The sequence below is a fragment of the Pezoporus occidentalis genome, unplaced genomic scaffold (assembly GCF_034315485.1).
Source record: "Pezoporus occidentalis ecotype Australia unplaced genomic scaffold, CSIRO_AGI_Poc_V1 ctg60, whole genome shotgun sequence".
NCBI classification, from domain to species: Eukaryota; Metazoa; Chordata; class Aves; order Psittaciformes; family Psittacidae; genus Pezoporus; species Pezoporus occidentalis.
The window spans coordinates 2,678,507-2,703,020 of record NW_026915944.1 but is presented as its reverse complement, the minus strand read 5'-3'; the positions used below and the strand labels follow the sequence as shown (position 1 = coordinate 2,703,020).

Genomic DNA, 24,514 nt, shown 5'->3' with positions numbered 1-24,514 from the left:
TGACAAAAGCGCAAAGCTTGACAGTGATCTGGGGCTAGTTCCATAGGTGCCAGGAGTACAGATGCCATGTGACTGTCATGCATTTGTCAACCCTGTCACAGTGTCCTGCAAATCAGCTGGTTTCCCTTGCAGCTCACTGAGCCATAGGCCAACATGTGCCTGTGGCTTTGTGTCTGGCTCCATAGGGCCACTGGGGTGACTGCTGAGTAGGCAGGTGTGCAACATCCTTGCCTTCTTTCTGCTCCCCATTCTGAACAGCAGCTAAGACAATGTAATATATGACAAAGACAGCTTCAGGTGATAAACTCAACATACCAGAGGTCCCCTGTCCTATCTGTGGCATTTGGTAATAGGATGTCAAAATGACAATAATGATATTTTCCTGTCCCTAAGCACACTTCAGGTAACTTTGCATACACCGCTAACCAGCCCAATAAACACTACCAGCATTTCCATTGCCTTCTTGTAATAGTCTTAGAAAACTAATACTCCCCAGTGAGCTGTTCAGTTGATGGCCCGTTTGCTTAAGAAATACCAGCATCACCCCTGCCAAACACTGGATTGCCAGTGCAAATTAATGGACTCCGCAGCTATGTGTTCAGTTAATGGAATCCATATATTCAGTCACCTAGTAAGACCTAGCTATGAAATTACTTCCCCTTATGTTGCTCTTTGAGAAGAGTTATTGTACCAGAGCTAACCTGGGATTAGGTGCTTTTATCCACAGGATACATGTCTCATATTTTTCCTTCCTCCCTCTGCCCCCTTCTTTCCCACCTTCCCTTTGAAGGAAGGCAGCAATTTGTGACAGGGTTAGATTTTCTGTAAGAATTGTTCAAACACTGCATTAGGCCATAATTTAACCAGCAGCTGAAATGTAAGTTTTATAGTGTATCATTGTCAATTCTGTTTTGCAAAATACTGTCTTACTACTATAATAAATGGGCTACGCTTTTTGGGCTATATGCCTGTTTGCATAGGCTGGCTAGGTTATCCTCTTGCTTCTACACTGTTTTTTGTTGCTTTGAAAAGTGCTGATATGATGATGAAGCACATAGAGTTTAAATCTTCACAAGTTCTTCATTACAAACATTTAAACTGTGAAATATAGGTAGATCTAGGAGTGCCTAAATTTTGTGTCAAGCTGTGTATGAAATATATGTGAAGAGCCACTTTTATTGGGTGCCTAGACAGGGAAAAAAAAAAAAAAAAGAAAAAAGCTTTAGTGTTATGTATAATTTGAATTTTGTGTCATCAGTAAAAATGATTCTGTTAAGGTTGCTAAATTATCTTGTACAGAGGACTTTCTCAATTTATACAAACGTAGTATTTGTGGAAAGCTTAAGATAAAAAGTATCTCCAGATTCTTCAGATAAATGAGATGCCCGTTTCAATTCCAAAAAAACTACAATGGAGCTTGCAGAGGGCCTCATTAAAATTAATTATTCAGGAAATTTTTGTATATTGATGAGCTGAGCTTTCTTCGTAAAAAATGTGATTATGTTAAGATAGCTTCTTTGTTTTTCCAGGAGTCAAAAGTTTTTGTTTTATGAATTATAGCTCTTGGGATTCTCAGCACAGAATTTGAGCACTAGAGTCATTCTATATCCTATTGATAGTACACCGATTTGTTTTGTTGTGGTTGACAACTGAGGCTCACTCTCCCTCACAGAGCAGCCATTTGGCACAGAGCCATGAACCTTATGTAGAATAGTATTTGTCAACTGTTCATATTTTGCGTCAGAAATAGGCTTCCATTCTACTACTGATCCTTATTATACAGAGTTGTTAAATAACAATTTTTACTTCAGAGCTGTATATCTTAAAATGTTTCTGTATAACTGCAGCTCTGCGGTGTGCTTAGCCTCTATCCATTAACTTCTGTAGAGTGATCTCAAGCTATATACACTGTATGCGTAGGCTTTGGTTTTGTGTTTTGAAGAGACCTGAGTGTGTAACCTTTTTTTCAGCACTGCTAGCCTCAAATGTAGAAAAGTCATTTGGCAAGCTGTAAAAAAGTAAAGTTTAAGAGGGTGATAGTTATATCTTTTTAACCATATTCTGGTTTTCGAGCCCACTCTGGTGAGCTCAAAATACCACCTCTCCATGGTATTAAAAATTGTTAATTGCTTAATTAATTCTGTGCCAGATGCAGCATGGTCCTGACAGTGCTGAAGAGTCAGCCCCACCGTGCTGTTGTGCATATGCGGCCTCTTAATTCTCAGCCCCCCATCAATATCCCTGAGTGTGCTGTGCTTGTCCTGGGACAGCATCTCGCAGCACTGTGGAGGAGGCATGTGCTGAAACAGCAACCCACCCAAATAAACAGGGCTTGGTTTGGTTTCTAGCCAGTCATGTAGTGTCTTCTTGTGATAATTGCCACAGAGGGAGTTTCTTCTCATTCTTGTGTGAGGTCTTGTTTTGGTATGATATAGTTGAATAACTCCTCATTATAATCCAGCAGTGCAGAATTTTGCGAAGTAGTAAAATGCCTGGTTTAGTCTACATTTACTTTAATTTTTGTTGTGGTAAATTTGTCCAAAAATTAAGGTCTCTGAGGTGTCTTCTGGCCAATTTAAGATCAGTGATTTAAAAACAAAATATTTTTTAAAAGGATAAAGTCACTTTTGTATTTTCTAACCAAATAATATGTGATTCCTTAACAGCTAGTTATGCTGTCTGCTTGCTAGGACTGAACTTCAGCTTGCAATGAACTGTCTATCTTAACAATGCATGGCCATTTTGCTCTCTGTAGACTTTGGGTAGAAAAAAATAGATAAAGTCTAAGCAAGTTGCAGTTGAAAATACAGAACTTCATTACATTAAATTGCCAGTGATGGGGACATTGAACTTTGCCTTGTTTCAAGAATAATCAAAGATAATCCTCTACTTGAAAAAAAAACAAACTCAAAACCTTGCTAGCTGGCACGTCCCATAACTCATTTGCTGATGGCATTGGATCATTAAGCTGATGTTTAAAAAAGAGTAATTAAAATGTTCACGACTAAGCAGAAGAATGTTTTACATTTTTGTGCTTGTATTCTATGTATATGAGACAGAATTAAAGACAGTAATGCTGACTTAATACATATTTTATGTTTTTTAATGGCTTGTTTTAGAGGAAGGAGCTTATTCCGCAACAACATTTACAGATTTTTTTCACACCCTAATTTTGTATATGTGTATATAAAATATAAATATATATAAATTTATATATTTTAATAAATATAAATAATATATATACATATAAATATATATATACACATATGGGGTTTATGTGTATGTATATGCATATATATTTATATAGCTAAAAAATTTAGAAGTGTTCAGTACACCATACACAAAGCCTTAAGCCCATCAGCCTCAGCTTTTTTCCTAAGACCATTTTTTTCCCAGCATAAGCTGAGATGGAAAGTCAGTGTCATTCTTTTTGCCTCAAAATGCTTTATGCAAAAGAATAATGATTTTAATTTACTTTTGCTCCAAAATGCTTGCATGAAATATATAGTTTTAGTGTATACTTTTAATACATGTTTTGTGCAAGCCTTTGCACCAACAGAGGGTTTTCTTCCCTGGATGAATTCAAGCAATCCACACATGGATATAGAACCTATTATTTTTCCCAGCAGGATGTTAAACTGCTCATCAACTCTTGCAGAGCCAAAACACTTATGGAAACCATGCAGGTGAATGAACTGCAGCTCAGTGACCATAGGTCAGCACTTGATCTGCAACCAGTAAATTTTTCTGCTCCTGAAAGAAGCTTTGCTTCTGAGACTTGGACACTTTGTGCTGCAAATAGCTGTTTTACCTAGTGATAGACATCAGCAGAAGGCTCAACTGTGATGAAACAGACACAGATTATGCCTGTATAGCAGACATACTCCCAGAGTTGGGACTGGCTGCTGCTTCTGTTTTCTAAACTTACTTTACAGTGTGTACTAAGCAAGCCATTTTAGGTACCACCCCTACACCCTCCTTCTCTGACTAAGGAGATTCCATTAGTGTGTTTTGAAAGGCAGAAAAAGAAAATTAAGTCTATCAATAGTAAAAGATATTTTTCAGTGCAAAGGATGATTTGGTAAATTGGTTGACATACTTGCATAATGAGTTATTCATAATGGTAGATTATACTGAAAAAACCTCATAATTCATATTTCTTCTACTTCTCTGTGTTTTGTTTTTGTTTTCTCCAACTGTGTAAGCATATACTAATATTTAAAATGAAATCTGCAGTGATGGTGGATTAAAACTAAGAAGGCTTCAGAAAATGAAAACTAGAGTATAGTATATGTGCATGTATGAATAAATTAGCAGAGACTGATCATTTTTACCAGAGTAGTTTACTTCTGAAACGTAATGCCACCTCTATAAATAAACTTTTTCATTTAAGGGTTTGATTTGGTATAGTGCAAGGGCATAATTCTAATGTTACATGAATGTTGTCATGTCGTGGTTTAAACCCAGTCAGGTAACTCGTTCACTCACTTCCCCCCCTTTTCTTGCCCTCCCCCTGCTCTCGGAGGGATGGAGAGGAGAATCGAAAAAAATGCAGCTCCCACGGGTTGAGATAAGAACAGTTTAGTAACTAAGGTATAACACAAATCACTACTGCTACCACCAATGATAATAATGATAAAAGAAATAACAAGGGAAGAGAATACATCATCTCACCACCAGCCGACCGATAACTCGCCCCCCAAGCCCGACCAAGCTCTGACCGATACCTCCTCCAACCCTGCAGTCTCCCAGTCCTTCCGGCTCACCCCAGTTACATCCTGGGCATGACGTGCTGTGGTATGGAATACCTCTTTGGTCAGTTTGGGTCAGGTGTCCTGTCTCTGCTTCCTCCTGGCTTCCCCTCCTCCCTGGCAGAGCATGAGGCTCACAAAGTCCTTGGCCAAACCAAAACATCACTTGTTATCAGCTCTGTTCCCGAGCTGAAAGTCAAAACACTGCACTACACCAGCTACCAAGAAGGGGAAAAATGACTGCTACTGCTGAACCCAGGACATGTCATTAAAACTGCTTAAAATCAGACCTCTGTTTAAATTATATCCATTGAAAGGTAAAACACAAAGAAATGGCATTGTGTGTTCATATTGCATTTGGCACTTAAATAATCTGTATCACACAATATTTTAATGCCTTGTTAATTTGAGATTTGGAAATCCATCTTAGCTTTTATACTCACAGTTTGTCATGCTATGTAGTCATCCCTTTTTGCTGAATGTGGATTTTCTCCACCTTGCTATTCTTTCCTTTGTTTGCAGTTGTGGTTGTCAAGTGATTAGCCATCCTCACAGCTGACTGTGCTGCTTCCCATGGATAGTAAGTGTTTTCCTAGCACTTGCTCTTTTTATTCTGTAGGAGGTGTTAGCATTCTAATTTTCTTTAAATTTTGATGGTATGAGAAATGAGAAATGTCTATAGCCTCCCTTTTTTCCAGTTTATAAAATAGTAACTGATAATGTTTAGAACAAGACTTCTCTTACATGTGACTTTTCGTTCAGTGTCTGAAGCTAGCCACTTCTGAATTAGGCATAGCACAGCCTGGACTGGAATTCAGAGTTCTGTGTTTTTTTTTCTGATAATGCAAGACACCCTATGCTGTTAAACTTTTGCAGCAATAGTTTAACATGAATGGTTTATGAGAAAAAGAAGGAAAACATATTTAGCAGGTAGAGTTAGTTGCTCTACTAGTGGCACTGATGTGTGTTACTCTGTTTTGCGGACACTGTGGACACCTTTATCAGTGTATTGGTGGGAAGAATATAACTGTTTTAAACAAGTACTCTAAAGGGGAGATTCCAGAGTACTTGGTATGTATTATACCCCACTTGTTACGAGCAACTGAAAAATAATTGATTATATTTTTAAATGAAAGATCTTTTTTTTTTTCCAGGATGCCTATTACAATGTGAAATAATAAATGATAACTGGTTTTCTTTAATGGGAAGTAAAGAAGGTCATGACATCACCAGAATATGTTGCAGAACAGGAAGAAATTGGCTCTTGTCCAGCATACCAATAAGCAGTGCTTCTGTGGTTTTCTCCTGTAGGAATGAAGAATGTATATTCTCTTTCTGTCATATTTTGTTACATACACGCACACACACATACACACACACGCACAGAGGTATATAATGCAAAGGAAGTTTTTTCATCAAAGATGTCTGAGAGCTGTATACCAGGCTGTGATTTGTTGAAATTTGTTCATTAAAAGTTCATGGTCCGTTGACTTTTCTTCTTTAAAACACTGTATTAAGTGCACTGCTTATCTCTTTTGCATGACATTATTTAGCATATTTCTGGTATAAAAGAGTGGCATTGATTGCCACAACGACCTCATTTAGTACTTGCAGACATAAGCAGAATGTGTTTGAAAATGTTGCTATGCTCTCTAGTGGATAATTTAGTTATAAGTGTTGAAGAAATTAGTATCAACAACAGTTACAAATTTATATTTCACTTAACTGAAAGAACTACACTAAGGAAAGTAAGACTTTCACCAGTAGAAGTACTCTGCTGAAGTATAGGACTGTATCTGTATGGAACAGCTCCCAGATTTTAGAACACATACTTCATTTTTGCACATTTAGGGAGAGTCCACATTCTGCTGGAGCCTTTTTTAAAGATCAAAATTTTCAGTGGCAGGCAGTAAGAGAGTTTTGTCGTCAGCCTATTTCAGATCATGAGAGTTGTCTGCTATTAGATGCTTCCTCCCTCCCTGTTTCTAAGGCAGTATCTTTTTCTCTAAGCTCTTAAAAAGCAGACTTTAAAATTATGATATGATCTTGGCCAACATAATCCAAAAGTTTGCTTTTATTTTCTTTTGGGTGAAAACCTGTGTTGAATTTAGTAAGATGCTTTGGAGTTACTGTATTTGCTTCTGTTGTCCAAAGAAAGTCACACTAGGTGCAATATAAGGTACTCAAGGTGAGTGGAATATAAAATATATGTCTTGCATCTTTAAATATTAATGATTTAAACAGTTTCTTTTCCAAAATCAGTTTGTTGTGATAGCAGTTTTACTTCGGTCAGTCTCTGACTGGGATTTTTTTACTGGGATTGATCTTGCCGCTCTTCTCTGATTTCTGCTGTCCTGTGGTGTGAACAGTTCTGATGTGCTGTGGAGACTGGCACAATAATCACTTCACTGGCATTTCTCTCCTTACGCTCCGTGAAAACCCAGCCACAATGGTTATTATTTTTTCACTCTATTGAATAGTAGAGGTAGTCTGTGAGGTAGTCTGACTGTTCTAATTGTACATTTTGTGCTGCTGTTCTCTTCCAAATTAGGAAGTGAATCTCTGTCTGGCCCTTGTGTCTTAATTTTTATCTCTATGTTCTCCAGTCTTTAAGCAATTATTTCCTAACTCTTTTCTTGCCAACTCAGCAACTGCCCCTGATGGTATTATGCAGGCTTCCCATGTAGTTCAGTGGCAATTTACAGTGTGATTTACACTGTAATTCCAATTGTTCTCTACTTTTCTTGGCCTGACAGTCATTCTGGACTGAAGGCATGTCATTTTTGCTTATTTGAGTCAATTCTGGCTGCATTAAATTTATTTAGCTTTTTTATTACTTGAAGATTTATATACTATAATTGGCGCAAGTCAAAACATCTTTCTTGTGAAAACTTCATTTCCAGTGTTCTGCTATGGCTACCTGGTAGATTAGCTACCTTGTTGTGGATTCAGAACAGCTGTATAGAAAGATGCCCAGAGTGGTGAATCATCTTTCTAATGACCAGATAATTGGAGCAGCAGATTTCAAGAAAACAACATTCTGTCCCATTTTGCAAGACAAGTCAGTTGGGTTTGTTTTTTATTGTAGCTGCTCTCCCACCTTCTGTTGTCAAGTTCTCAACTGGAAAGCTGTTGTTTCACTTCTTGTTTCAGTGTTTCAGTGAAGGCTTTCACAGAATTCCTAAATTGCTTTCAGTTGATGCTGCCGGAATTTAGCCATCTACAGCTCTGACTGTCTTTGGTCACAGATGGGCGTGCAGTACTTCAGTTGTCATTGGGCTGTGCCTATGCAAATGATCTTGTATCTCTTTGGATATGGTAAAAATTACTTCATTGCATTGGTCTTGATCAGGATCTGGTACACGATTAATCCAGAGAAGTAAGTCTTGCTGTACTCTCATAGCTCTAAAGAGTCTCATTGCTTGTTCATTAACAAATTCACACCTCAAAATATTAGGAATTCCCCCCACTTGCCACCATTTTCACTACTGAAATCAAAGTTACCTTTAAATTAACCTTATTTGCCCAAGTCCTACCATGCTATCTATACCATCTTTTTTTTTTATTTATTTTCTTGACTAACTGATATTGCCTCAGGTAAAGAAAAATCCTAGTTCTTAGGCACTGCAGGGAATTACTTTTTTAAATTCAGTAGGAACTTCTGTTTTCTTCTGCTGTTGATTCTAGATCAGTTAGTTTTCACAAATAATACATGGATGGTAGTAGCACATCATAATGTTTGAATTTGTGGTAAGAAATACAGTACTTTTGTGTTTGCAATCTGACATGGATTGTTAGCAGTGACAGAATTCAGGCTTTTCAATGCTGTGCTAAACAAGCTGTCTTGTATCCACTTGTTCTCAGGGATACAGCCCTCCATGCTGGAGATCTGGCATGTTGGGGCAGGTAAAGAAAGTGAGCATCCTGCAGCTGGTCACGAGCTTCCTAGGACAGCAGCAGGCAGGTATATGGAACTGATGGAATAATGGCACGGCCTATTTCTTTAAAAAGCCCCAGCAAATTTATTAGTTGGGAATCTTTCTATGATTTCATATAAAAAGTATAATTATCACATGCATATAAATGCAATATATATATATATATATATGGATAATATCCAAAATCTCATTAGTTTTTTTGTCTAATTTCCCACTACAGTAATACACAATGTACTTAACCTTTGAGTAATGTTATTACAGCATGATATAAAGTTGACGTGCAGTTTTATTATTACTATAATTTTCACTCAAAATTTTATATCCACAAGTTAACTTTATTCCATTGAAGTCGACGTGGACTATGTTGTCCAGACTCATCCCCTGAATTTTCACTGTTCTGCTTCTCCTTGGTTGAAAGTGTGAATGCTGTTTTGTTTCCCAGGTAAAATTAGCTCTTAAAGTGCTGTAAAAACAGTATTTTCTTCTGAGTAATGGGACTGAGGGCTTTCTTGAAGAGAAGTGAGGGTAGCAAACGCCACGGTATTATCTGAACCTCAGAGCATACAAGAAGTTGGTGGCATTTGGTAGGAATAATAATTGTAAAATCAGGAGGGGGAAAATAATGGTTGTAGAATGAAATCACAGTGCTGACTTTTCATGTGGCTTCAAAAAGAAGTCTGATCTCTCTGGAAGATCACTTTTGGTAGAAAGTGTATGAAATAGGGACATGAGCATAATACTGTGGTGAAAGTGTAATTCAGTGTTTCGTTGTTTGGAAGCATGTCTTTCCTTTAGTGACATCTTTAGCTACCATGTGCTAGATTGAGCAGAAACAGGCTCTTGGAAGCACTGCTCCATATGCTGTGTGGTTCAGAGCTCTCCTTATTCTCTGTATTTCCATGAACTTTACTGTTCTGTAGTGACCAGTACTGATTAGGTGAGACAAAGGAAAGCGGAACACATGGCTGTATTTGACACAGGCTCCTCTTTATTAGCTCTGTAAATAATGCACAGAACCCACTTCACTTGTTGACTGGTATCTTCATTCCACTACCAGCTTAAAGAGCTCTCACTGTGTAAGTCATGAGTTCTTTCGTTTTCTGCCATTCAGAGTGGGGGGAAGGATTCATAGCCTTGATGTCCAAAATTGTCCCCAAGAAATCAGAGTTAACATTTCTCTCACACGGATAGACCTCTGTGTGCACTGAGTGTTAGTCTGAAGGGAGTCCTGGCAGGTGACTGCACTGAGCAAGCACCCTGCTCAAAATGTATCTGCCCAGCCTCATTCATTGTGTGACAGCTTTGTATCTGGGAGATTGTAATCCTCAAAATTTTTGGTCTGTTTTCCAATATGGTCAGTGTTTTGAGAAATTCATCCTGGTTCAGGTTCCTTGAGACCACATTTCTGGCACCCAATTTCAAAGTTTTGTCTAGGGACACTTTCTTCAATGCTTCAGACATAGTTGCACAGACACAAGGGATGAGTCCCAAACAAATCATCATCTAGTCACAGAAATGTTTCATCCGTACAGCAGTTATTACTGAGTTACTGTATGGGATGGTGTGAGAAGTGGGCAGTCTGTCCCCTTGACCCGGCAAACATGTCCAATATACTCAGGCACAGGGCATGATAAAGCACCAGGGTACACAGTGTCCTTTTCCTGGTTCTCTATTTTGAAGTGTTTTTCACCCAGCTGGCAGCCTGCCACACTGACATGGTACAAGGCAGAAAAGGGCTGTTCATGTAAGCTTCCCATCACTTTCTTTCAAGGGATAATGTTGCATTCATATGGTTTGATCTAAGGCTCATGCCTTAGAGAGAGAGAAATGAGGAGAAGTGAAATGTGATGAACTTGTTTTCATTGCCTGTAATGAACAACACATGACAGCTTTGAGAAATCACATGTTCAGAAGAGTCACTATTGTGCCATCTGAATTAGTGAAATAAAGTAAAGATTTTTTATTTTTTAACAGACTGGGCAGTAGCTGTCCAAAAATAACCATCAGTTCAGTCTCCAGGTCAGTAAGCTCACATGTGAGTACATTAGGATGCTTAGTACACTGCGCAAGCCTGTAATGTGGTTTCCATTAATATTTTTCTTATGCTACAGTTTTGAGTGGAACATTTGCAGTCTTGCAACCAGAAAACACCAAAGTGCTCTGCTGTCATTAACAGACCACTTCTGAATTCTTCAAGGAGAATTGCTTGGGAAATGGCATTAGAGTAGCTAATGTTGTAGCTATTGTGAATATTAAAATTTCCTCAAGCATATTTTTTTTTTGTTTGTTTGGTTGGTTTGGTTTGGGTTTTTTTATGTAGGTACATGTAATATTATGATGGGTAAGATATATATAAAGTCAGAATTTTTTTCTGAGTTTTTACTTGCAAGATCTACTGTTGCTTTGTGTTCACTTCTGCTTTGGAAGTATTAAAGCATTGGCGTGAGAATGCTGCTTACTAAATGAAACAGAAAGTTTTATTCCACTTAAAGAGAAAAAAAAATCAAGCTTGGTTTGTTTTCTGTTTGTTGTTTTTTTTGGTTTTTTAATAAAATCCCAGGTAAAAAGTGTTCAGAGTAAAAACTTCAAAGATATGAGTGTGTACACCTCAAGTGACCTCACCACAGTTTAGAGTTGTTCAGCAGGAAAACCCAAATTCACAGAATTCCAATGTTCTAATTTATCTTTAAAAAGAATCCAGAAAACAAACAGAACCCTTCAATGCATTTTTCTTCCTGGCATGCTTCCACTGCTCAGTAATTAACAAGACATAAAGATGATCTGAGCCTGAGAGTTTAACTGGAAGTAAAAATACAGCAATACATCCTGGCCCTCATTCAGGTTGTATTTTTGTTTAGAAGATTCTTTCATGTGCTAGTGAGGTATCAGAGACGGATAACGATCTGTTGAGTAGGAACAGTGGAGTAAGACTCACAGTCAGTAAATCTGCTCAAAATGCAAGCAAGTGAAATAATAATATATTGTCTGGTACAGCTGTTCAATTACATATACATTGTTGAAATCATTTCAAAGCTTATCCTAGACACAAGTGGTTGGGTTTGAGTATAGCATAGCAGAAATGAATTGTCATTTACATGTATTTACAGGAATTTATGATGGGGAAAAGAATTTTGCTTAAAATCTGAATTCTGAATCTCGTACTAAATCTACTCAAAATTAAATGTATCCTTTTAATGCTGAGCTCAACATAACAAGTGTTGTTACAGAGGAATTCAATTTAAAAAAATAAAGCTCACCAAAAAACATTTTTTCAGCAGAATATTAAGTTTCAATGAGAATTTAAAAGATCTTGTAAATGGCTTATTTTTTTAGTTCAAAAGATGAAATTGTTGCTATTTTTTCCACTGTGAACTTTGTTACAAATTGCATTGTTCGCTTTAGTGGCATATGTTGTAGTCATGTAGTCAAAGAGGTACAATGTAGTTCATCTAAAAATATTAGTAAAGATTGACTCCTGAGAAGCTTGTATTTCCCAAATAATATATAAATGACCCAGATTTATTTTTTTTTAATTATTATTTCTTGCTACATTGTATGCTATTGGCATAGCAAGAAATGACTCCCTTGCTAGTGGCATAATTTAGTTTGAAAATTTTGTGTTTGTCAGAACCTGAAATTTGCAGCCATCATGGATTATCCATTTTCTGGAATCTTCTCATGATCTCTCACATGCCGTGACTGTGCTGTATGTAAGCTGTGCCACGCAGGGTTCTTCCACATAGCTCGTGAAAAATTTTAAATGGAAATCTCCAGGTTTGTTAGGTGACTTGGAATGCCGTTGTATCCAGTTAGTATTTTTCTCCCTTTCAGAGTAATTTCTTGGAAAATACTAGCAATTTGCAGAATTATATGTAGTTATATAAGCTTTTGGGTAATTATATGTTTATTTTCTTATTCAGTGCATTTACTTATGCTTTGTTATGAACTGTTTACAGCAGTGCTCACTGGGGTGGCAGAGGAGAGAGGGAGGGCAAATGGGGCTGAATGGGGAGTAAAACCAAGGGAAATCTCATATTAAATGAATCTTTGCAGACTTTATGCAAATCCAGGCAGTATTTTGTGAAAGTGTTGATGAGTGTCACATCCTGATAACTGCAGATTTCCCCTTACATTTCCAACCATACCAAATCCAATTGGAACTGCTAAAATTAACACCAGAAGTCCATAACAGTTTGTCAGAAAAAATGTGTGAAGTTTGTTTTTAAAATATCATGCCCTAATTATTCTTGGAAACATTATATATAGATGATGACATAAAATATCCTGTACACATTCCCTGATGGATAACAAACTTAACATTGGTCCCCATAAATCCTAAAAGACCATCTATTTCTGAGGGGTTTTTTTGCATCTAACTACAGATGAAACCATGTAATTTAACTGGCACCGAGGCTCCTGTTAAAAATCTACTTGTTTTCTAAGGGCCACCAGGATCATTGCTTTTTGCCACAGCACATGCTGGTCCTTTTTACTTTGCTTGAGGTGACGCCTGTGAAGTGACTCCAGACATACAGATTTAGTTAATCTCAAAAACCGTGAAGAATACAGATTAAAAAAAGAAGTTAATCCTAAAAAAAAAAGGGGGCAATTAAGTAGTGTGTTCCCTTTACTTAGCAGTTATTTTCAGAGTTTTGAAGAGTCCAGCCAGCTCACTTGCCTGTCTGCCTGTTGTCTTGGCTTTTCATTGTGTGGGCAGTTTCTCCTCTGAACCTACCTCCCAGCTTCTGCTGGTATTGAATTTTTGAGATGATTTCATGTTCCCTTTGCTTTCTTTTTACTTGGTCTGGGAAACCCAGTCTGTCTTTAGAACTGGGCCAAGAAAGCCCTTGCAACTTGTACAACATCAGTGTACAAACATTCAAGAGGAGGAAGATTTTAACCCAACCACTTTGGGATGCAACTGATATGAAAGGCATCTGGATATGACAGCAGGCAGTTGGTTATGTATCTTTTATTTAGCCTGTCTTTATTTGCCAGTTTACTGTAAGCTGTTAATATAATTTTGAATGCCTGCATATATGACAAGCCATGACCATAATGAGCCTGTTTATTTCAAGATATGTAGTGGCGTTGTTCATTTGCACATTAAAGGAAACTTTGCTGGAAGAAGACAAATTTGAGGCTACAAAAGCTTTGTGATTACTCTAATGCTAATCTTTATTCAATCCCATATATAAAGTGTCACATCTTGAATACTTAAAAAAATTAATTAGTCAACTGTGTTGTGCCACAGATGAGTAGAAGCAAGTGGTTGCTTGCATCCACAAGCTGTGACATTCTCTGTGCCAACATGACTAAAGGAGAGAAGGCCCGAGCTAACTGAGGTGGAGGTGGTCCCATCCTCTTCCTTCTACCTGACAACGTACAGGGTTGTGACATTTGCATGATTGTGTTCTATTAAACGATGAAAGTATGTTTAGAGTATGTCAAGTAATGATCCCTGCAGTGCATTGCGTCCTATATTTATACAGATATTTAAATCTTTGTGTGTGCTTTAGTAGGAAGTATATATCACTTCATCTAATGTTAGTGATAAGTCTCATTGGGATGTTTTGCCATCTGGAGAGCAACTATAAATGTAAATAGGTTGACTAAAAATAAATACAGCTGCAAACTAAAGATTTGGCATTAATAAGAATAAAAGGTAATGTATTTACCCAATTTCTCCACAGACTATTGTACCTCCATAGGTACAGATTTGTGCAGGAGTGTTTCTTTGCCCACTTCCTGGGGCAGTTTTTTTATAGAAGTCTCTAAGTAACTTGCCCATCGTTCTTTTTAATTTCCTCAGATGGTTGCCTGTCTGTATGGGCAACATATCAGACTCACTCCTGTCTCATGAGGGGTCATGCTCACCATGTTTTACTTAGGAAATAAAGGTAGAGTGAAAGGTGCAAATTCAGACTCCTCTGAGGGTATGTGCCTCAGAGGATGGCAGGCAGAAGCCTCAGTGGCCCCTCTGTGACTTCCAGTTTTGGGACTGGAAAATGTTTTCTAATGACTGCATCCGATGTTATGAGTAGCACTCAGAGATCCTGTTCGTGGAGTAGGCTGTGCTTTATTATGTAGAAGGTATATTTTACACAAAATGATCTACAGTGGCAAGCAATAGCACTTCCAGCCTTTTCAGGTATTTTCCTTCGCGTTTTTACATTTCTTGCGCTGGTGTGGTGAGCACTGTCATAGCTGTGTTCCCCACTCCTGTAGCTCTTTAGACAAATTAACCATTTGCAGTTTTACTAAGGAAATGATTTTCAGTAATACTTTGTGAAGTAAAATAGATTGCAGAATAGAAAGATATTCTGAGTTCACAATACAGAAAACAATTGTGTTTTCTAAATGTTACTAAATACAGAATGGGAATTTGTGAATAACGTGTAAAAGCAGATCCAAATTGCCTTTGAAGGGAATATATATTGAAGCATTGAAAGTCCATGTTGCAGCCTTAACTGGTAATCCTTGCTTATGCTGAAATATTTTTTGCCTTAGTACTGTAATTTTTTTGTGAATAGTTTAGCATTTCATCAGGGTTGTAAATACTTATAAGCACATAAGGTATTATTTTGCTTCAAGACTTTTCAAAGTTGGTAGATGTGTTATTGTACATTTCATATTAAGCATTGCAACAATCTGAAACAAATAAATAGTTGATAGCCTTAAAATGAATGCTTCTGATAACTGGGGGGTTTTGTGCTTTCCTTGTACTTGAAAAAAAAAGAGATACGTATTTTTTCCTAGATCTAATACATCTTCAGAAACTTTGCTTTATTTTAGGTCTTTGGATAAGTGATCATTTTGGGAACATGACCTGCTAAGCGGCAGTGGCTGTGCAAAAAATCACTATTCTGTGAAATATGCATCTCAGGCTCTTTTTAGGGGGTGAATACATGGATGACTTGTTATTTTTGTGACAGCTTTCATAGCATTTATGCGAGAAACTTTTACTTTTTTTTTTGCAGCAAGGTTTGAAGTAATATTTATTAGGTCAGTACTAGTTTAGTTGCATCAAAGCTGCATAGAACTAATGTTCCTCTTACTATTTTACTGATGGTGCTTGACTTTTTACACTTATTTCCAAACAGAACTAGGCCTGAATTGGTTGTGTAAAGATAGTAAATAAAATTTTGAATTTAATTTGCATTTAGCATTGCCTCAGAAGTATGAAAGTGCATGGGTTTGGACACTTATGTAAGTTACCTCATTTGTGAACTACTGTAACTGTATATAGAGCTGAAACCATACTAAAACATACAAGAGAGATTAGCAACATCAATTTCAGTATACCTTCTCGAAAAAGACACCACCAACTCATATGTAAAATGAAGCATTTCAGATTGACACAATCACATTTACAAATTCTTTGTAGATACTATTTGTGAGCAAGGGACTAAATAAAAAATACTGATATTTTTAATATGTAGAAAAATAACTTGTAAAAACACCTTGATATTTATATTAGTATGGGTATTTTATATCTCAAGTTCTTTTGAACATCCCTTACACAGGTCTAATGCTTAAACCCATTTATTGTTCGGTACTTCTGTAGTTAGTGTCATTGTGAGGTAATAATATTGTTGATGCTTGCAGGATCCAGCCCCTGGAGAACATTTTAAATCCTGCTTGGTAGAGGAAAACTTGTGTTTTCTGTTTGTATCTGTTTAGATAGTTCAGGTTTTAATATCCTTGTAATTTAGATTTTCACCAAAGAATTATATTTAGCATCACTGTAACATTATGAATCTTTGGATTTAGGTTTCCTTCAGCTTTGATTGGCTTTTAAAGATGGTGATAGATGATTGATGTTGTGTGTCTTAACATGTCAGTCATCTCCCTTATACTCCGCACTGGAACCATAAACCATTTTGGAATAAAACTGCAGCATGTTTATCATAAATTGCATGCTACTTTTCCATCTGAATATGCTTCATTAGGCTTACCTTCTGTAATAATTCTGCATCATTAGATTGCATGTAGAAAGAAATCATTTCAGCAGTAATCCATCAGGCATGGAGAGCCCCCATGTGTTTGACATATAAATGCATTGAAGATTAAACCACATTTCACTGTCCTGTATAAAAGGTATTTTTAAAACTGTACAAGTGCAGAATTACCTTCTGCTCAAAATGCTACTTTTGGATTTTACCAATCTTCATTTTCCTTCAAATATTGTGTTGTTTTTTAATAGTTCCTATAGCACAGAAACTTAATTCAAGATATTAAGACTAAATCAGTAATTCACTATAAAGATTTTCAGCTGCAAGCTTTCTTGTATCACACAGATGCCTTTGGATCAGTTCTAAAAAAAACTCAGTAAACCACACCATTCACTAAAAGGCACCGACTTTGCTTCATAGAATCATAGAATCGACCAGGTTGGAAAAGACTTTTAAGATCATTGAGTCCAACCATCACCCCAGGACTACCAAGACCCCAGCTAAAGCATGTTTCGGTCTACTTCTCTGTGAAGTAATTTTCTTTGTAAAGTGAAAAAATCAGAAGAAAGATGCTTCCTTTTTTTTAAGGAGAAATGGATGTAAGGGCTTGGATAATAAACAACTGAATTTATTTATAACTTCTAATTAGTGGGAGACATAATGTGATGACAAGCAGTGGCATCATTTGAGTGTTAGAGCATTGAAATAATTTTATCTCTTGTTCATATGTGAGGTGGAAGGAACAATCAGAAAACCAAAATTATCCACCATTTTGAGAGAGTGGTGAAAAATGAATGTATAAATGCGTCAATTTTTTTATCAAAATAATTTATTCTATAGATCAAAATGGGACTTTACTATTCTATCCCTTTCCCTTTTTAAGTTGGATATAGAAATTTGTACTGTTAGGTTGATTGATCCCCTGATTATTGTCACAAGTTCGTGAATGATGCAGCTTGTTCTGCAGCAGTTATGTTCTTTGACAGTGCTTCTCCCCCATATTTCTTGCTAATGAGATAATTAATTTAGTTTAAACTCTTTTTCATTATTTGAATTAAGAACTGCAATCTCTGAAGAACAGCATCGCGTACCACACGTAGCCTCTGCCAGAATTGCTGATCCTCTGACCAAATGGCCATATGTGCTCCAAGGGCTGCACACACCAGGCCAGAGGCAATGGTCGTGTTCCTGACTGCTAGAGCTCTAAGCAAACCTGCCATGGTGTATAATAGCAGTGGCAACTGCTGCTGGTGCTTCTGTAAGGTAATTCTGAGCTTAGTACTAAGAATGGGCAGAGATCACAATCGCATTTAAATAACAGAACTCAATGCCAACCGTAGTATTTTGTTGTTTGTAAATGGTGGGAGATGGTATTTTAGTAACCCCTGTGTTTTAGTTCATCCATGTTTGGATATTCAAGGTGGTTTAATTGGAATGTTGTGTATTTCAGGGCTTTAATGCTCTGAAACATATTAACTCTGTCTTAGCAGTTAAGTGTTTATTAATTTTCAGAGCAGTGTAGGCTCATTCATCCTCAGAGCCCTCCTGAGAAGTAAGAGATAGGAGATGGGCACTGTGTAAGTATTATTATTATAATTTTACAAGGGGGAAAACTGAGGAGATGAATAATTTGGTCAAGGCCACACAATAAGCTGATGTGAGCTCTGAGATTTGTTTTGGCTGTTAGCCCAGTGGTCAGGCCAGTCTGTGAAACATTCTGCTTTTTAAATTATACCCTCATGTCTTATTGTGATGCCTTAATTGTCCCCCAGTCTGTGTAGGCAGATAGTTTTCCTTTCAGGTAATAAGGTGAGCATGACAACAACAAAATCTTCAAAAGAAGGAAAACCTTATCAAATCAGAATCTGAACCTACCATTATTTTGTAGATTTTAAATCTTCATAGAACACATTTAACCCTGTGTCTCCTGTTCTGCCAAAAATGAGTGAAAATTCTTTGACTTACATAAGGAAGTGATTAACAGAAATAATTTTCTTAGCGATAGATCTCCCTTTCCATTACAGAATAATGACACATGTGGAAGGATGTTTTACTGAACGTTTTCTTATTTTGAGAAGTAGTACCTGTGTGGTATGACATGGTGTAGAATTGGAGAATTCCTCTGAGCGGTATCCTTAGAATGTCTCACTCACGTAGAAGTGGTTCTTTGTTCGCAGTTTGGAACTCCAGTTGGTAAGTAGATGTACTTTGAAGTAACAACTTACCCACAGTGATTTTGTGGGGTGAAAGACATCAGGTTTTAATGTCTGTCTGAAACAGTTGTGTGGTTTTTTTTCTTTGCTCCACAAATAGGTTAGTTGCTGTCATCTCTTGTGGAAGGGGGTTAGGTTCTGCCTTAGATCCAGCCAGTCTTTGTCGTAAAAATAACTTGGTCTGTAATGCTGTTATTATTAAACACATTCAGCATTTCACAAGAAATGAATCAACATTTAAGGAAAATGTTAACTGTTTTGGTTAAATAGTTTAGCAAAATGTTAACCGTTTTGTTTACATAGACTAATCGAACTCGTGAAGTCTTGCAGACTTTAGCACCATGTCTAGTATTTTAGTACGTATCTAGTTTTTAGTACGTGCATGAAGATGTTCCATAAATGGGTTATCGGCTGTAATCAGTTCTCCCCCTGCCCACCTCCCTTTCGGCAGGGCTGTGAGGTTGAGCTGAGCTGCGCCTCAACCCAAGCGGTTCCACTGAACGCGAGCGCTGCAGGGGCCGCGCGAGGGCCAGGAGCAGGAGGTACGGAGAGTCACGCCGCGGGACCCGAGCGCTGTCCCGCACCGGGAGGGGCGAGTCCCCGCTCGGTCACGTGCCGGCCGTGAGGCCGGAGCGGTACGCGGGTGCTCGTGCCTCGGGACAGCCGCGGAGGGGGGTGGCGGGGGCGGGGGTCGCCGCCGCTCTGCCCGGCTTCGCCCGGCGCGGCGGCGGGGGCTGTTCGGGAGCCGGCCATGAGACCCCGGCGGCTGGCGCGGGCGGGGGAGGCGCCCGTCAGGTGAGGCGGGAGCGGGGCCGGCGGCGTGCGAGCGGGCAGCCAGCCCTTGCTCGCGGCGGAGAGCGGCCCCGGGCGGGGGCCGGGGGCATGTTTGGCTGCTGGTGGGGCTCCGCAGCCGCCAGAGACGCCCCGGCGCGGAGGCTGCGGGGCTGGTGTGTGCTCGCCGCCTCGGGCCGAGCCGCGGCGGGATGAAGGTGGGAGCAGGTCGGGAGGCACGCCGTTGGGCTGCCGGCTCCTCTGGGCTGTGTCCGCTCTGAACTCAGGTTGGCTGCGGGGCTGCTTTTCCAGTGCACGGTACGTCCGTCGGTATGTTCTTGGCTGTGCCTGTGTGTGTGCGCGGCATGGGCTTGTCGGTGTGAGTGAGCGCCGGAGTGTGTGCGTGCTTGCGGAAGACAACGGGTGCGGGCATTGTTTGTCCGTAACCTGTGCCTGGCTGAAGTTTATGTGAACTTCATCTTTAAAGCGCTGTTTCACTTGCTTTTGATGGGACGTATGTTAGCATTGATATGAATAGTGGCAGGAATCTCATTAGAAATGGTTTTGTCAGGTGAAGTATTACTCTTAGTTGACGGTTTACAGGGTTCTTGACCAACCCGGTTGTGTATTTAACTTTAGGATACATGTGTATTATCGGCATAGAATCATGATGTTGGAAAACACAATTTATATGAGGAATTTAAAGTTTTTTTTCTGTACTTGTTAAAACACATGGGATAAACCAACAGCAATCAATATATTCTCAATATATTGATTCTCAATATATGCAATTTAAACATGCAGATAAATTTAGCTAACAACCCATTTATATATACATGCACATTAAAAAAAACAAAAAAAAAAAAAGCCAGAAATAGAGTGTAAAAGACTGGGATTTAAAAGTGCATACCGGTTGCCAGCTGGATATTATTGTGGAGTAATTTAAATACTTTTAATGACTTTAGCAGTTATTTTTCTCTAAAAAACCCGCACACTTCAAAGTGTGAAAAAATGTTGAGAGGAGCGGGGAGAGTGGTTTTTGCTAGCATTTGAACAAGGAATCTCTTCCCCACTTAGGAGTATTGTGTATTTAAAAAGGCTGACTGTCACATGTTGGAGCCTATGGCACAATCCAGTAGTGGCATGCTACATTTCAGACAGTAAGGATTGGGTTAGCAGCTTAGGCACCATAAAATCACATTGCTGTCAGGACCCTACATTAAATTCCGTGTCATGTATTTTATTTAGCTGCGTATTCAGGAATTTAGTGAGATCCAAACCAGTCTTTTATATGTCAGTTCTGTAATGATAGGTATTTGGTCTTGATGCAGATGTAATTAGGATTTATGCAGGTATTAAATAGAAAGTTCACAATTACTTTTGCTTATGAAATATGTTTAAAAAAATGGTTTCTGTACAGTACATTGGTTTCATACGTAGTTCTAAAATGAAGCAATAGACATGTATAAAGATTGTGTGTCTTGATATTCTGTACATAAATTACAGCTTTTTTCTTATATATTTGGTATTCATGTTGATCTGTTTTTGAATGAGGTTGACTTGTGAAAAGTGAGCAAAATTGTTAAGTGAAGAGCGTTCTCTTTTCTACAGCTAGAGAAGTGGTGTATGCATCACTGGTTTCATATTTGATTCATTTAATGGAAACTATGGGCTTCTGGGTTTGATTCTCTGTAAGTGCTTCTCTGAGTGCATGTGTAGTGTCTGTCAGTCATCCGTTTTACTTCCTTTAAACCATGTATCTATTAGATAAGATTTGATTATCTGTTTCAGAGTTTTCTTTCCTAAAGCAGTACCATATTTCTTGGTATTTTAGATGTAAAAAATATCGCACATTCCCATTGCGTTCCCTTTAGTACGTGGGCAAGAAGTTATATTTAGTCAGTGCCATCTCAATATCCAGTACACTGATACCTCGGCAAGTGAAAATAGAATTAATTATACTCTTTTCCAAACACAGTTTTAGAAAGATTGAGCTTTAGGTTTTTACCTACTCCTACATGAATGAATATTTGCAGTCAGAATGACAACAGTAGATGGATGAAACAACTTTTTAAGTACTATCTAGCAAGGTGTTATATTCAGTCATTATAACTTCAAACCGGTTACTTCAATAGCATCTTTATCATGCAATTGTTAATTTTTTTTTGGATAAAATTTTCATTTAGGGTCTCAGTTTTGCTCAAGAACCACAAAACTTTTCCAGGAACAACTAATAGATTGATTCATACAGTGATAGCATTGTAATATTCTAAATGCTAAAAAAGGTCTAGAAAAATTACTTAAGTCTAATGTTGGAAGTTTGGACTTTTTATATTGTCATTAAAAATATAACTATTAAGTATTAATAAATTTTATTAAGATAAATATGTTAGAAATGGCAAATAAAACATCAAATGGAAAACAGAAGTAAGAGAAAATGTGAGCTATTGTGGCAGTAATTGTGAACAAGTAAAACCATGAAAAGTAAAACAGGGGAAAATGTGTAAAAAATTTTAACCACAGAAAATATCTTGTCTAAATTTTACTTCCTATTTTTATTTAAGTAATATGCTAAGAAGGAGTTACTTTTAAGATAGCTCAACCCTATTTAAGTCAAGTGCTTGGTTGGCTTCAGTGATAGAGAGTTTGATGTTTTTCTTAGAATGATGATGTCACAAGATAGTTTATTTCTACAGTTCCGAGAGGGGACAAAAACTACAGAGGGCCTTGATTACCTCAGATGATTTTTCAGTATTTTGGGGTTTCAATGTGTAAGACTGGGTTGGAATTTACAACATCTTCTAGGAACTAAGCGTGACTTTTGAAACTTATTAACTTTTTGGGAGAATAAGGTTAACTTTTCAAAACTACTATTCTTCCATAAATAGTAATATTTCCAATCCATCTCAAGATAAATTTGGAAAAGTTACCTGCTTTTAATTTTGTTTGGGAGTGTGTTCTAAAGGAATAGTCCTCATAAATTGAGTTGCTAGGAAATAACAAATGCAGTGGAATACACAGACAGATGATTGATCTTCACAGGTATGCCTGTTTGGATACAAGACTTAAGTACATAGGCACCAGATGGAAGTGCAGGCTTTTCATTTAAGAAGGCGCATCATTAATACGTTTTCTCAAAAATTCAAGAGCTCTGAGATTGCGAGATACCAGACAATTAGGTTAGCAAAGAGAAATAGATGTTTGAGAGACTTCTCTGTTAGCATTTCTTTGTAAATTTTTTATCAGTAAAGTTTTAAGTTTAAAGCCTGAGATTTCTTGTCAGTCATGGAGTTCTGTAACTGCAGGAGTAAGTATTTTCATTTTGTTTTTTTTAAAAATTTTTATTTTTAAGGCATCAAATGGAGATGTTAATGTAGTAAAGAATGTAGTAAAGTTGCTGTCTTCAGTGACATTGTACACGTACTGCTTTCATTTTACTTGATCTTCAGTCTGTACAGTGTGAGAATGTGTTTGCTTTGGGAGATTGGAATAGAGAGTAAACATTTCTGCTTTATATTTCTCTTTGTCATGCCCAGTCTGCATTTGATTTCATTTAACCATGTTCAGTTGCATAGACCGCTATTTCCCTTCTTGTCTTTGACAATAAAGCCCAGTATAGCAGCTTCCACCAGGTTATAGTCAGAGACTATTTTTATTCTGCTGCTAATTACAGATTTCATGCTCACCAGTAAGGCTTCTGAAGAGTGAGAATTTTCTGATGGTCAGGGATATTAAGAAAAACCAAAACATAATATCACAGGGGCTTAGTAGTTGCCTTTCACAAACACAGAGTCACACACAAACTTTTTTTGAAGTACTAAACCGGAGAAACCGCTTGAGTCAGAACAACTAGTTAATGAGTTCAAGCAATCAAACATGACAAAAAGCCCAGTTTTACTGCCTCAACTTAATATGCTTCCACTATTTTTATTTTTTTTTAATGCATAAAAACTTCATAATGTGTTCTTCTTTAACACCTTCTCTCAGGTGTTAAAAAAAAAGTACAACTCCAGACCCAGGAACTCTTGAAAATCCTCTTGCTTTGCATTTGCACCTTCAGTTTGTATGTAAATATGTTTATTCTCAGGAGAAGCAAACATTAATACTTTATTCAGTTTAGTATACCTGGAGTTCATATATCATTCACCTCACTTTCATGTGCCTGCAGTTTGGTAGAGATCATTAAAAATAGTCTGGTTCAATATTTAGGAGTTAATAAAAGAATTTCAATCAATATTTAATATGTATTAGAAATAAGATTTTCCTAAAGATTATTAGAAATCCAACAGAATCCTTCATGTGGAAGGCAAGAGGATCCGTTTTGTTTGTGCCTTTGTTTTTATGGATTTGATTTTCAGTAATTTTAAGCAGGTTTCCTATCTAGTAGTTACTGCAAATTGAACCGGGTAGGAAAGGGGAGTGAAGTAACCAGATAGAAGTCTTGGTACTAAAAACTTAACAGACCAACCTGAACTTGAATAGAGCTTGAGCAAAGATTGTTGATTTACTGCTTGTATCTTGGAGTGCGATGTAAAAAGCTAAGAATAACTTCCCACCCTTTACTAATGGAAGTTGTTCTGTGTACTTGTGCTGAGATGCTTTCTAGACAGGTGCTTACAAGTCTTTAACATGACTGTTTTCCTTGTTAAAGTTGAATTTTCTGATTACATGAATATTAGGAATCCAGGAATGATGAGAATGTTTCTGACTGGTAATTAACCTGAATCTGACTGGTCTCTACTTTAAAACCTGTTACAGTAATGTAAATGAGAGGCACCTGTGGCACATCACTGCTGCTTATTTGGGGAGTTACTAGGCTGCTGCTGAGAACTTGCACTATTATGATGCTCTAACAAAAATAGCATCATTTCAGTGGTTAATGTTAT

The 24,514-nt window shown here is 37.6% G+C and overlaps 1 protein-coding gene across 20 annotated transcripts in view; it reads left to right on the top strand.

The window, feature by feature from the left end:
• Positions 1 to 24,514, top strand: part of RBFOX1 (RNA binding fox-1 homolog 1) — a 1,275,045-nt gene that overhangs the window by 569,902 nt on the left and 680,629 nt on the right. Inside the window, exon 1 of one of the 20 annotated variants that reach the window (XM_062639433.1) lies at positions 19,620 to 19,652. The exons of 18 other annotated variants lie outside the window; for them this stretch is intronic. The gene's annotated coding sequence lies outside the window, so the exon portion shown is untranslated. Of the gene's footprint in view, positions 1 to 19,619; positions 19,653 to 19,741; positions 19,947 to 24,514 lie in introns of those variants that run through there. One more of the 20 variants, XM_062639431.1, reaches the window with a different exon arrangement.